The sequence below is a fragment of the Eptesicus fuscus genome, chromosome 12, assembly GCF_027574615.1.
Source record: "Eptesicus fuscus isolate TK198812 chromosome 12, DD_ASM_mEF_20220401, whole genome shotgun sequence".
Classification (NCBI taxonomy): domain Eukaryota; kingdom Metazoa; phylum Chordata; class Mammalia; order Chiroptera; family Vespertilionidae; genus Eptesicus; species Eptesicus fuscus.
The window spans coordinates 44,529,968-44,543,159 of NC_072484.1; positions in this window are offsets into that span (position 1 = coordinate 44,529,968).

The window sequence follows — 13,192 nt, forward strand, 5'->3', positions numbered from 1 at the left end:
ACAGGCATGGCCACTGCCCTCAGGAGCCTGCATTAAGGTCCTGTGTGTTTACAGACCAAGTTTAATAGCTTGAGAGGTTAAGTGCTTTGTATGAGATCACGTAAGTGAGGGGCTATTGTTTGCAGTCCTAATCCTCTTTTTCTTCTTTCATAGTTAAGTGTTGGGGGTCAGAACAAGTCACCCAAAGATGTGTCTGTGGTGTGAAGATTGAGCTAAAGGCAACTTTAGTCGCAGGCTCGAGAAAAACCTGTACCCCTTCCCTTAACTATTTGGAGGAAGCTGAATTTGGGGCCTGGCCCATAATAAGCAACTATTAGAGATAACATCTTTTGACCTATCTATAAGGCAGGCAAAACTTTTTACTAAATATCTGCTGTTCTTCCCATTGAAGCGCCTCATCCCTAGCTCTGAATGTCACGTATATCCATGTTCCCTTTCTATCTCTGAACCTAGGTGCATGGGGGGTGAGGGGAGGGAGGGTGGTGGGGGAGGGGAGTTGTCTCATTCTCTCATGTATGCAGGGTTCCCATATGTATGTATGTATTAAATTTGGTTATTTTCTCTTGTTAATAGGCCTCATATCTATTTGGTTATTAGACCAGTCAGAAGAACCTTGAGGGCATAAGCTCAAAGGAAAGGGAATAGATGTCTAATTATTTTATTTCCCACTCCCCAGTTCTTTCCAATCATCTGCCATCTCCTAAGTAATTAAAGCACTTTCCTCCCCCTTAATATTTGATAATGTCAACTACCTAATTTAGAAATCTCACTTGTATAACGTTCTATATTGCTTTTCTATCTCCTTCACTGTCTCCCTTTCGTACTCCTCTCTACCTGCAGAATTTCCTCAAGTCTGATGTGTCTTCTCCCTTACTACTGTATTTCTCTCTGCTTACCTTATCCTCTTCCTGGGCTTCAGGTATCAATAGCATAGAAATGGCTTCAAGACTTGATCTCTGTACCCATCCTGTCCTATGTCCTGCATTTGCTACTAATTCCAACGATCTCCAAAAACCATGGGATTTTCCCACAAATTCCAAGCAAATTAATTATCTTCCACCCCAAAACTTTTTTCTCTGGTCTCTCATCAGAATGATTTCACTAAATTTCCATCATCCAGATTCAAAGCTTAAAGCTCTCTCTTTGTCTCTATCCACCAATGCTCCTTTTCACCCCTCAGTCCCCTTCCAATAACAGATAAAATTCTGACTCCAGCCTTTAGAGTGTTAATGTATGATAGACACTTAATAAATATTAAACCATTTAACTGAGCTGTTTAAAATAAGTTCCTGGTTTCTTACTGACTATGAAATAAACTTGATTTTGCCTGGAGATGCAGACTCCAATTTACCTTTCTTCCTTTTTTTTTTTTTTGTTAATCCTTATCCGAATATTTTTTCATTGTTTGTTTTTTTGTTTGTTGTTTTTTGTTTGTTTGTTTGTTTTGTTTAGAGAGAGAGAGAGAGAGAGAGAGGAAGGGAAGTAGGAAGAGAGACAGAAAAAGAGAGGAGAGAGAGAGAGGATCATTGATGTGAGAGATATATTGATTGGTTGCCTCCCACACATGCCCCAACTGGGGCTAGGATTCAAACCTGCAACCCAGGTATGTGCTCTTGATTAGGAATTGAACCAGACCCTTTGGTCCATGGGTGATGCTCTAATCTCTGAGCCAAACCAGCCAGGGTTCCAGTTTACCTTTCAATTCAATCCCTAAACATTCACAGAACACCCTGTAGACACAAGTCTACTAGGCATTAATACAACTATGAAAATGGCCATGGCCAATTTGGCTCAGTCATTGGAGTGCTGGCCTGCAAACTGTAGGGTCTTGTTTCGATTCTAGTCAAGGGCCAGCACCTCGGTTGCAGGCTCGATTCCCAGTCCAGGCGTGTGTGGGAGGCAACCAGTCAATGTGTCTCTCTCACATCAGTAGTTCTCTCTGTCTCTCCTCCTCCCTTCCATTCTCTCTAAAAAATCAATGGAAAAAAATGTCCTTGGGTAAGAATGAACAAAAGAACAAAACAAAAAAACTGTAAAGATTAATAAGATGCTATTTATGAGTTTACAATTTGTTGGGAGACACTGACACATACTAGTAAATAGAGTTCATTGAGATATTGAATACCGCCACGTGCCAGGCTGTTTTAAATGCCAAAAATGAACAAAACAATAAAAAAACTCCTTTTTTTTTTTATCAGCAATAATAAGTCATACTGATATCATGCACCTCCTAACACACAATGAAAAGAGTCAGTAGGTTGATAGGTGCATCTGTGGGTTTAGTTTGCAACAGGGTATCCTATCCAGCCCGTCCAGGACCAAATCCATCTCACTCAGACCATCATGAAGGAAATGCATAATATGAAAGCCCTCAGAGCATGCCAGCCACTTGTTGAATCACTAGCTTTGACCTGGAACACAACCATGAGGAAGGCGACACTCTGACGGTGCTGGTCATGTGAAGGATGTGACTCAGGCTGTTCTCAGCAGGAAACCTGTTCTCTATATGAGGTAGCATACCTTTCTGAACATGCTCAGTGATCCTGGAGGCCCAGCCCTTTCTACCTGATTGCTGTTTGTTTATACCTTTGAAGCCACAGAGAGCTTCTGGACTGATAAGTGGGTTTGAGAATTGACCCATCAACCATCAGTCAGCCCATGTGATGGAAGGTGTGTTGACCGAAGTAGCCATCCTGTCTCTGTTGATGACCTCCAGGCAAATGTGACGTACATCATTAGCATGGAGGCAAAAGATGAGGACTCTGCCCTCAGCCTAACCCCATGGTCCCCCAGACTATGGATACCAGGAACACGATAATGCACTTACAAAAGTCAATTTTAAATACCTTCCTCCACTCCTGCTCAAACCAAGTATTTTCCTTTTAGGTGCATAGACTTATATCTGCAAACATTTTCAAAAAGGTACTGTGTCAGAAAAAAAAGTTGGTTGTAGTTTTGTGTAGAACGCATCATTTAATTACTAGCTACATGTCTAGTGAGTGGCACTATAGCACATTTCTGAGTAATGAATGAGGCTAAGAATCTGGGAGAGAGGGTTGTGGGGACAGGACCTGGGAGCCCTGAGTAAAAGGTCAACCTGTCCACCTTAAGATTGGATATCAGCTGGCAACTTTCTTCTTTTGATTTATCAGTTTCCCTATTTAGTATTTAAAAACAGAATTGAAAATGATATATTTTGATGGTGAAATGAAAAACCAAAAATTGCCGAACCTAAAAAATGTTTCATGGGAATCTGCTGTTTCAATGCCCCTTAAGGTCAAGCTTTTAACTAGAAAAGACATTTAATACTCCCAGTCCTACTCTATTTGTTGGACTTTGTAATCAAAGCATGTGGAATGGAATTTTGTTTTTATTGTCTAAGTTTTACATATGTTTCCTTTTTCCCCGATTGACTCCTCCCCCCCCCCCCCCCAGCCATTCCCATCCTGGTCAAGCCCCCACCACCCAGTGTCTATGTCCATTGGTTATGCTAATATGCATGCATACAAGTCCTTTGGTTGCTCTCTACCTGCCCCCCCCCCCCCCCCCCCCCCGCACCTCCCCTGCCATTTGTCTCTGGATCTATTTTTGTTCATCAGTTTATGTTGATCATTATATCTCACATATAAGTGAGATCATGTGATATTTATCTTTCTCCGACTGGCTTATTTCACTTAGCATAATGCCCTCCAGTTCCATGCATGCTGTTGCAAATGGTAAAAGTTCCTTCTTTTTAATAGTGGCATAGTATTCATTGTGTAGATGTACCACAGTTTTTTAATCCACTCATCTGCTGATGGGCACTTAGGTTGTTTCCAAATCTTAGCTATTGTAAATTGTGCTCCTATGAATATAGGGGTGCATATATCCTTTCTGATGGGTGTTTCTGGTTTCTTGGGATTACTGGGTCAAATGGAGATTACTGGGTCAAATCGGAGTTCCATTTTTAACTTTTTGAGGAAACTCCATAAAAATGGGACTACATCAAAATAAAAAGCTTCTGGCCCTGACCGGTTTGGCTCAGTGGATAGAGCATCGGCCTGCGGACTGAAGGGTCCCAGATTCGATTCCAGTCAAGGGCATGTACCTTGGTTGCGGGCACATCCCCAGTAGGGGGTGTGCAGGAGGCAGCTGATCGATGTTTCTAATTCTCTATTCCTCTCCCTTACTCTCAGTAGAAAATCAATAAAATATATTTAAAAAAATAAAAAGCTCCTGCATAGCAAAAGAAACCATTAACAAAACAACAAGAAAACTCACTGCATAAGAGAACATATTTGCCAGTGCTATTTCAGATAAGGTTTTAATCTCCAAAATTTACAGAGAACTCATACAACTTAACAAAAGGAAGATAAACAACCCAATCAAAAAATGGGCAAAGGACCTAAATAGACACTTTTCGACAGAGGACATACAGAAGGCCGAGAGACATATGAAAACATGCTCAAAGTCACTAATCATCTGAGAGATGCAAATCAAAACAACAAGGAGATACCATCTCACACCTGACAGAATGGCTATCATCAACAAATCAACAAATGACAAGTGCTGGTGAGGATGTGGAAAAAAAGGAACCCTCTTGCACTGCTGGTGGGAATGCAGACTGGTGCAGCCACTGTGAAATGGAATTTTTATTTATAGGTGTAAGTAGATGTAAACCCTGGTACTCTAAGGAGACACAATAGAATTGATGACACACTTATACTTGAACTAATCAATACAGGCATACCTCGTTTTTATTTTTTGTTTTTTTAAAATTATTTTTATTGATTTCAGAGAGGAAAGGAAAGGGAGAGATAGGAACATCAATGATGAGAGAGAATCACTGATCTGCTGCCTCCTGCATGCCCTCTACTGGGGGGAATCGAGCCCACAACCCGGGCATGTGCCCTTGGCCGGAATCGAACCCAGGACCTTTTGGTCCACAGGGCAATGCTCTAACCACTGAGCAATTGGCCAGGGTGGCATACCTCATTTTATTGTATTCCACGGTTGTCTTTTTTACAAACTGAAAACAAGACCTTCCACCTGCAAAAAAGATTACGTCTTGCGTTATTGCAACACTCCATTGCAGTGGTCTAGAACCGAACCCGCAATATCTCTGAAGCTTGCCTGTCATGCTTTTCCATCCTGTAACCAACTGGTGCTGACTGAGCTCCTGTGAGGTAGGTAACCCCTGACTCTGAAGTTTATATGTAGCCAAATGAGAAATCAAACACATTCTCTCCAAGAACTTCTAATATAGTTGAAAAATAAAGCAGTTACAAACAGAAAGCAGTTTTCACTGTAAACATGAATGATAAATACACTGTATGTCTTTTGAGTCAAAAACAGTTGGTGTGAAATGTTGGCAATGTGGAAAAGGTTGGGGCTGCATTCTATCTAGAGAGGAAACTTCAGATACAGTGGAGGAACTTCCATGTGTTCATGTAAAGACACTCTGTGCTACTTTGTGCATATTATTCAAATTATAATTACACAATGGAAGTCTTGAAAGCTCAAGTGTGTATTCATAATCTTGGCCAAAGTGCACCTTTGAAGACGAAGGATCGGCTAAAAACCACATCCAATTCAATGATTTAATTTCACTGTATTAAAGCTCAAGGTTGCCAAATGATCTCATCCCCAAATTGTATTCTAAGGTCATTCTGGGAGAATAGGATGTTCTATGCCAGGCCAACTACTCCCAAGGGCAACTTCTGGCCAATTACATTTTTGAAGTTGTAAAATAGCTGCGTTTTTCATTGGAAAATTCCATCCTCCAACCCTGATAGTCTTGGAGAGCTCCCTGGCTTACCTAACCTAGTGCAACAAAGCATTGGGCCAAACATTTATCATGTAAAAAGATGCTTAGTAACGTGTGAACAACAACTAGTAGCAGTCTCAAAAGCAATTTTGTAATAAATTTTATCAAGAGGTAACCTGAGTCTAACAAAGTCACATGGAGAAGGCAGCAAATTGTGGTGTTAAGGACAAGTGCCTTCCACGTTTCATTATGATCAGGTGTTCACAGGCAGCTAAAACACTATAACAAGAGATGTCATGCTTGGGGAGATTATAAATAAAGATGTGAAAAGACTGAAATGCTCAGCTTTCATTCTTCATATTTCAGGGCCTATTTTTTAAAACGGTAGAACTTTGTAGAAGTAAAAGATTCAAGTTCCCTGTTAAAAAAGAAAGCATACTACCCCCATCAAGGCAAGGAATACCCCCAAAGAAAGTGGTTTTATTGTGTGAGTGAGAAATTCCAGGAAAGGGATATTATAAAAGCCCCTAAGGGGTAGATTTAGGCCAGGGGAAATATATACCTTGGAGAGAGATGGAGACATTAACTTATTTAGAAGTTGGCTCTCTTCAAAGACCCCAGACTGTAAAGTATCGTGTAATTGATCCAAGTGGACAATGTGTCAATTAACAAATCTAAATTGAGTTGACCATTATGTGAAAGGCATCTAACCTTCCAAGCTCCTTCTAAATTTCCCCGAATGAAAAAGGCCAGCATTGTGCATTCATTGTCTAACTAAGGGGTATTACAACACAAATATATTTTAGAAGTGCCAACAGGGATGTTGTAATCTTACTCTCTGTGTCTGCACGTTGTGATGCGGTGGGGAGAGCTCTCTCTGGGCTTGGAGTCTTGACGTCCCAGGTTCTAATCCTGACTCTCCCGCTCAAGAGTTTCATGGCCCTTCTTACAGAGTTAAGAAAAGAGTTTAGATACAATGCTGTGTGACTTAATCAGAAGACCCCAGTTCTATTCTCCAGCTATGCAGCTGCCATGTTTTTGACCTCAGGAAGGTCATTAGCTGCTTTAATCTTTAGTTTGCTTGTCTGGGCAGGGGATGAGCTAAGGCACCTCTGAAATCTCTAGCTGCTTTAAACCAAAGCCTTGCAGAAAAGCATAATTACATTACTTGAATTTACTGTGGATGCTTAAGTACCAAACATAGTAGATATGTATATTTCCATTTCTGGTTTTATGCCAGATTGTCGAAGCACTACTGTAGAGCAGAAAGCATTAGAAATGTTGAAATGAGACCCAAGAACAGGCACTTAACTGCTCTGAAACACTTTTATCTTTAAAACTGGACGAATAATTCCTGCTTTACAAGGTTACTGCACAGATGAGAGATAGCGAACTGCGATGTCTGGCCCATAGTGGACATTCAATAAATGGTGGAGCTTTTTATTTTTACCCCTATGAACCATTTGATGCCAAGATGTAGCATTATTCCTCAGGGAAAATAAAAGAGACTTCATAACAATCTACAGTTTCTAAGGCATCGCCATGGCAGACACAGCATAATGCCATCTTTTGTAATGCAGATGGCGATCAGGCCTGAAATTTTAGGAAAACTTACTAATGGACTCTAGCGGGAGTCCATTACTCTACAAAGGTATTGGGTGTTACCTTTGCAATGCCCTGTACCCCGATCTTACAGTTACTCTGACACTTAATGCCTACGGTTTGCGAAGGTGGTCAGGGCAGCTCTGCAGACCCCACGTCAGCTGGAGGGGCAGAAATATGGACTGGATGAAGCTGCTTCTCAGCTTGGCATTGTCCTCACCCGTTCTTTTTAGGCTCCATTCTTATTTTCCAATCAGTTCACACGTTTGTCTCTGCTGCGGACATCCTTCCGAACCTTACATAGGGAGGGAAAATGGGTGTCTTGAACTGGATGCATGAACTTGGCTAGATCACATGTCCACAATTAATTCCAGCTACCATCTTTTCAGCACCATCCCTGGCATGTGGCATCCCCACTGACCGTCCACTTCTGCATTTTTGCCACATCTGGATACTCTTGGGTGGTTCCTCTTTCTCTCAGGCAAACCCAGACCAGCATGCAGGTTTCTGCCAGCCTCGGCCACTTCCTTCCCTTCATCGTTTGCACCAACAGGGACCGCCAGAAGGGGCAAAGTTAGAAACCCTTTAAATGATACACTATAATGCTTGATTCTGGAATCAACTTCGAAATAACCAGTTTATCCCATTCATTGTTCTTGGACCTGAGACTTCCTGTTGGTGTCACAAGTGAGCATCGATCTGCAGCGTGTCCAGCTTCGTGGTCCTTCTTAGAGAGTTAAGGGAGGGGGCTCAGATGAAACGCTGTGTGATTTAATCAGAATGCCCCAGTTCTACACTCGCCATGCAGTTGTTTTTTTGACCCTAGGAAGGTCTTTAGCTACTCTTGTCTTTAGTTCTCTTTTCCAGAAAAGGGGATGAGCTAGGTCATCTCCGAAATTTCTTGCCGCTTTAAGCCAAAAAATGCTTTGGCGATTTGGCTGGTAGCTGCCTAAATAAGGCACGAGCCCTGATCTCAGAGAGTGTATAATCCTTTCTCATGCCTAGAGAGGAGCCGTCCTGGGAGACAGGGTGAGCTGAGCGTTCCAGGTGGCAGGTGCTGCAGGAAAAAGACATTGCTGTGGGCTGGGCCGGGCTGGCTACTACGAGGAAGGACTGCTGAGGTGGCAGGAGAGAGACGGGGGGCCAGGCCAGGGGCAGGATGCTGCCCACCTTGTGCTTTGTGCAGATTCTTCTGTGGAGAAGTTTCATGGACCATTCTTATTTCCCAGTCAGTTCATAAGCTTATCTCTGCTGTGGACCTCCTTCATAGCCTTACATAGGGAAGAAAAGTGGGTGTCTTGAACTGGATGCATGAACTTGGCTAGACCACATTAATTTCCGTTACGGCCAATTTCAAGGGTCACTGTGACAACGGGAACCCATGTTATTGGGAGGGAGCAGCCCCTTGAGAAATGTGCAACACCACCTCTCCATCTGTTCTGTACATGTGCAGGGTGTGCCCCCAAAATGTATACACACTTTGAATAATTCTTAATTCCAATGGGTTAAATCTGAAAAGAAAGAAACATCAATTGAGCTATCAGCTGTTAGAGTGTGTATACATCTTTTTGGGACACCCTGTATATATGGCAGGTGGGATGGGGTCATATTTATCTTTACAGTTTATTGCTTTTATAGAAGAATTTATTCACACATTAATTCACACACTTGGGTGGTTAAGACCAAATGTCGTAGAGATGTATATTTCCTAATTCTTTGTTATTTCTGAAATATTTCCATGATGGATTTAAAGACTGAAAAAAGATAATTTTAAATAAATCTTGTCAAATGTATCAACACAAATAGCACAAGATTGTGTCTGGGGTGTCTGGTGGTTTAGCTCCTAAACCCCCCTTTCTTGTTTAGGGGACCGGGTGTTTCTGTTTCCTGGGGCTGCTGTGACAAGCCTCACAAACTTGTCAAGCCCCAAGTCTGGAGGCTGGATGGCCCCAGTTGGCGTTGGCAGGCCCAGGCTCCTTCTGAAGGCTCTAGGGGGGATCCTTCCTCGCCTCGCCTCACTTCTGCTGGTTGCTGTAATCCTGGCGTTCCTGGGTTTGTAGACAGATGACTCCAGTTTCCATCTCTGTTGTCACATTGTGTTCTCGTGTCTAGAGTCTCTGTGCACAGTTTTCCCTGTTCTTATATGGATACCAGCCATCTTGGCTTCAGGGCCCATCCAAATCCAGTACAATTTCATCTTAATTTTATTTTCATCGAGATATAATTGACACATAACATGATGTTAGTTTCAGGTGCGCAACATAATAATTTGCTATGTGTATATGCTGTGAAATGATCACCACAGTAAGAATAATTAACATACATCACCACACACAGTTACTTTTTTTTTTCTCTTGTATACCTCATCTTGATTCAGTTACATTTGCAAAGACCCTATTTCCTAATAAGGTCCTATTCACGGGCACTGGCGGATAGGACTTGGACATGTCTATTTTGGGAGGACATGATTCAACCACAGCACACTGATTGCCCAAGAAGTACAGGAGGGAGGCAGGACCCTCCATGTGGAGGCTGGGGTGGGCGGGCGTCTCCCTGAGCACAGAGCATGAACTCACAGCCTCAGCTCGGGTGTTCTTGTCTGAGCTTTTGGATCCTGAGAAAGTGGCCCAAAGTTTTAGGGAGAGCTTGGTTGGACCTCATAACCTGGCCCTATGAGTGGCAGGGACATGTGGGTGGCTGAGTGGGGGAGATTTCTGCCCTCCTTTGGTTCCTGCTTGATTCCTGAACTTGATTCTCTGGCCTTCCCTTCAGTTCTATCATTGTCCTAACATCCTTTCAATTAATTCCCTTTCCTTGGTTTAAATTAGACAAAGTCAGGTTTTCCTGTTTGCAAGCAAAAACTTTGAATAATGCCAATATCAAATTAAACCAATTTGTTATACACATATTACCAGAACTTCCCAAAGAGCAGCAGAACCTGGGACCATTAGCTTCAGAAGAGTAACTGCCATTAAGGATGACAGAACATTAATTATGACAGAACATTAAATATTGACTATCAAGTCACCCTTTTGTTGTAAATATCTTATCTATTTTTAATATATTTTTATTAATTTCAGAGAGGAAAGGAGAGGAAAAGAGATAGAAACATTAATGTGAGAAAGAATCATTGATGGGCTGCCTCCTACACACCTCCTTCTGGGGATGGAGCCCACAACCCTGGCACATGCCCTTGACTGGAATGGAACTTAGGACCCTTTAGTCCACAGGCCGATGCTCTATCCACTGAGCCAAACCAGCTTGGGCTGTTATAAATATTTTCAATAACAAAAGATAAGGCTCCTTTATAAATAAAGTAGTTAGTTACATCAGGAAATTTTTGAAATTTTACTCTTTAGTGTCTAAGGGCACAAAAGGGGAATTCAAATTATTACTATTATTTTTAAAACATATTTTATTGATTGTTTACAGAGAGGAAGGGAGAGGGATAGAGAGAAACATTGATCAGCTGCCTCCTGCACACTCCCTACTGGGTGTGTGCCCGCAACCAAGGTACATGCCCTTGACCGGAACAGAACCTGGGCCCCTTGAGTCCGCAGGCCGACGCTCTATCCACTGAGCCAAATCGGTTAGGGCTCAAATTATTTTTAAAATTTTTAATTAAATTAGTTTTAGGGGAAAAAATTAAAAGAGGAGAACTTCAAATATTATTTCTCCTTTTAAATATTTTTTGGCTAGTAAAGCATATCCACCTGCTAATTTTAAGGAAATTATTCCTCTTAATATGAAGTAATTAATTTTCTCAGTTCATTCAATCTATCTGTTAATCAATTAGCAATGTTACGAAGAATCTATATTCCACAATATGAACTATTTTTCAGTCCTAAGTGTGGTTAGGACTCCCTCTCCTGGCTAATTATAGAAACTACAGTTCTTTACCAAAGCAGCTGCCTCTCTGGGATTGGAAAACAAGCAGTTAATCTTTGGTCTGTCCCCCACCCCCTTGAAAATTGTCAGAGGCAGCAGTAACCTCAGGGCAGGAGCAAGAAGAGACACAGATCAGGAAACCAGCTGTGAAGTAAATATTGGCCTACAGCTTTCTAGAATAAAGCTCTTTATAGAAAAATGCTTCTCTATAGAATAATGCTGTAATAATAATAATAATAATAATAATAATAATAATGATAATAACACACCCTGGCCGAGTGGCTCAGTTTGTTGGAGCATTGTCCCATACACCAAAAGGTTGTGGGTTCGATCCTGATCAATGTTTCTCTCTCTCCCTTCCTCATTCTCTAAACTTAATAATAATAGTAAAAAATAACGCAAGGCACAAGTGTGAGCCACAGATGTAATTTCAAATTGCCCAGTGGCCACATTAAAACAAATAAAACAAAACAAGCAAAATTATTTTAAGTATCTTTAATTCAATATATCCAACATATCACTTCTGCATTAAATCACAATAAAAACATTAGTGAGCTATTTTACATTCCTTTCTTGCACAAAGCCTTTGAAATCCAGGGTGTACTTTTTACTTGTAGCACCTCCCAATTCGACCAGTCACATTTCAGGTGCTCGATGACCTCTCAGTGCAAGCGGGTGTTAATTAAATAGTGTGGGATTAGAGAAACTCCAACAGCGAGGACAGGAACACAAGAGACATGTCATTAGCTATTTCATAATTTACAATTCAGACCATCTCACAATGGTGTAAAATCCATCTGGAAAAGGACCATTAAACATGAATAAGTTGGCTTGCAGGAGCCTAGAGGTTCATGTGTTTTTTTTTTTTGAATCATTGTTGGTGGAGCATAGCTTTGTACAGGCTTTTGGAAAGTGGTTTGATGTTCGGTACCCAGCGCTTTCAAACGCTCAGACCTTCTGGACCAGAGTTACACTTACGGGAATGGTAGCAGGGAAATCTAAGCACAAGTCTGGCTTTGGATGCCAAGCTCCTGTTGGACAGTTGATAATGGCCTTCCGCCTCTCCACCCAATTCTGGCAAGTCTCTGTCTGCTCTCAGAATGGCTGCAGCCCTCAGCTGAGGAGCCAAACCCAGGGCCCATGGCTGTAGCCAAAGGTGATGGGTAGCTGCTTTGTCCTGGGCCCAGGAGCTGACACACCTTGACCCTGGTGGTCATACACTTGGTTGGCTTTCCTTCCCCTTCCTGTGGGGTCTGAGGCCAGGGTTGGCTGGTTAAACAAAAGACGCACACATAAAATTAAACTAATGAATGAACATGTATAATTTAACTAAACAAAATAAGTATATAATTAAACGGATTAAATTTATTATTGATTTTGAAGGTCTTTGTCCTCCAGGGCATTTTAGTTGGGTCTCATTAGAAGGAGTCATGAATTATGATGGAAGGGATGGCCCTTCTAACAGAGCCCACTGGCTTCTGCCCCAGAATGGAAACCTATCCCTCGAGAGATGCAGACCAAGATCCATGGATGGAGCTGCTCAATGTGGCTGTTTTATTAGGGAAAAATAGAAACAACTTAAACATTCAACAATAGGAAATTGTGTAGCAATATGACATCTCTGTAGGATGGCTAACACGGAGCTTTTTTTTTTTTTTTAATCACTCAGCTTTTGAAATAAGGTTTCAATGAATATTTCTCCTTTTTATTTTCAGTTTTTGGTTTTGTCAAAGGAACCCAAGAGTTTTACATGGTTTGTTATGGGAAGCCTCATCCCCCCCTTCCCTTCCATTTTTCCTCTTCCCAGAGGCCTCCCTCTTTTGAACCAGTCATTTTAGAATTGACTTGCAAATTCTCCAAAGAGCATGGATGTATTTCTACTTCTGAGTTTCTTAGCTTTAGTCATTATCTACTGGCTTTTCACTCTGAAAGGTGAGGACTTAGCTCTTTTCTTTC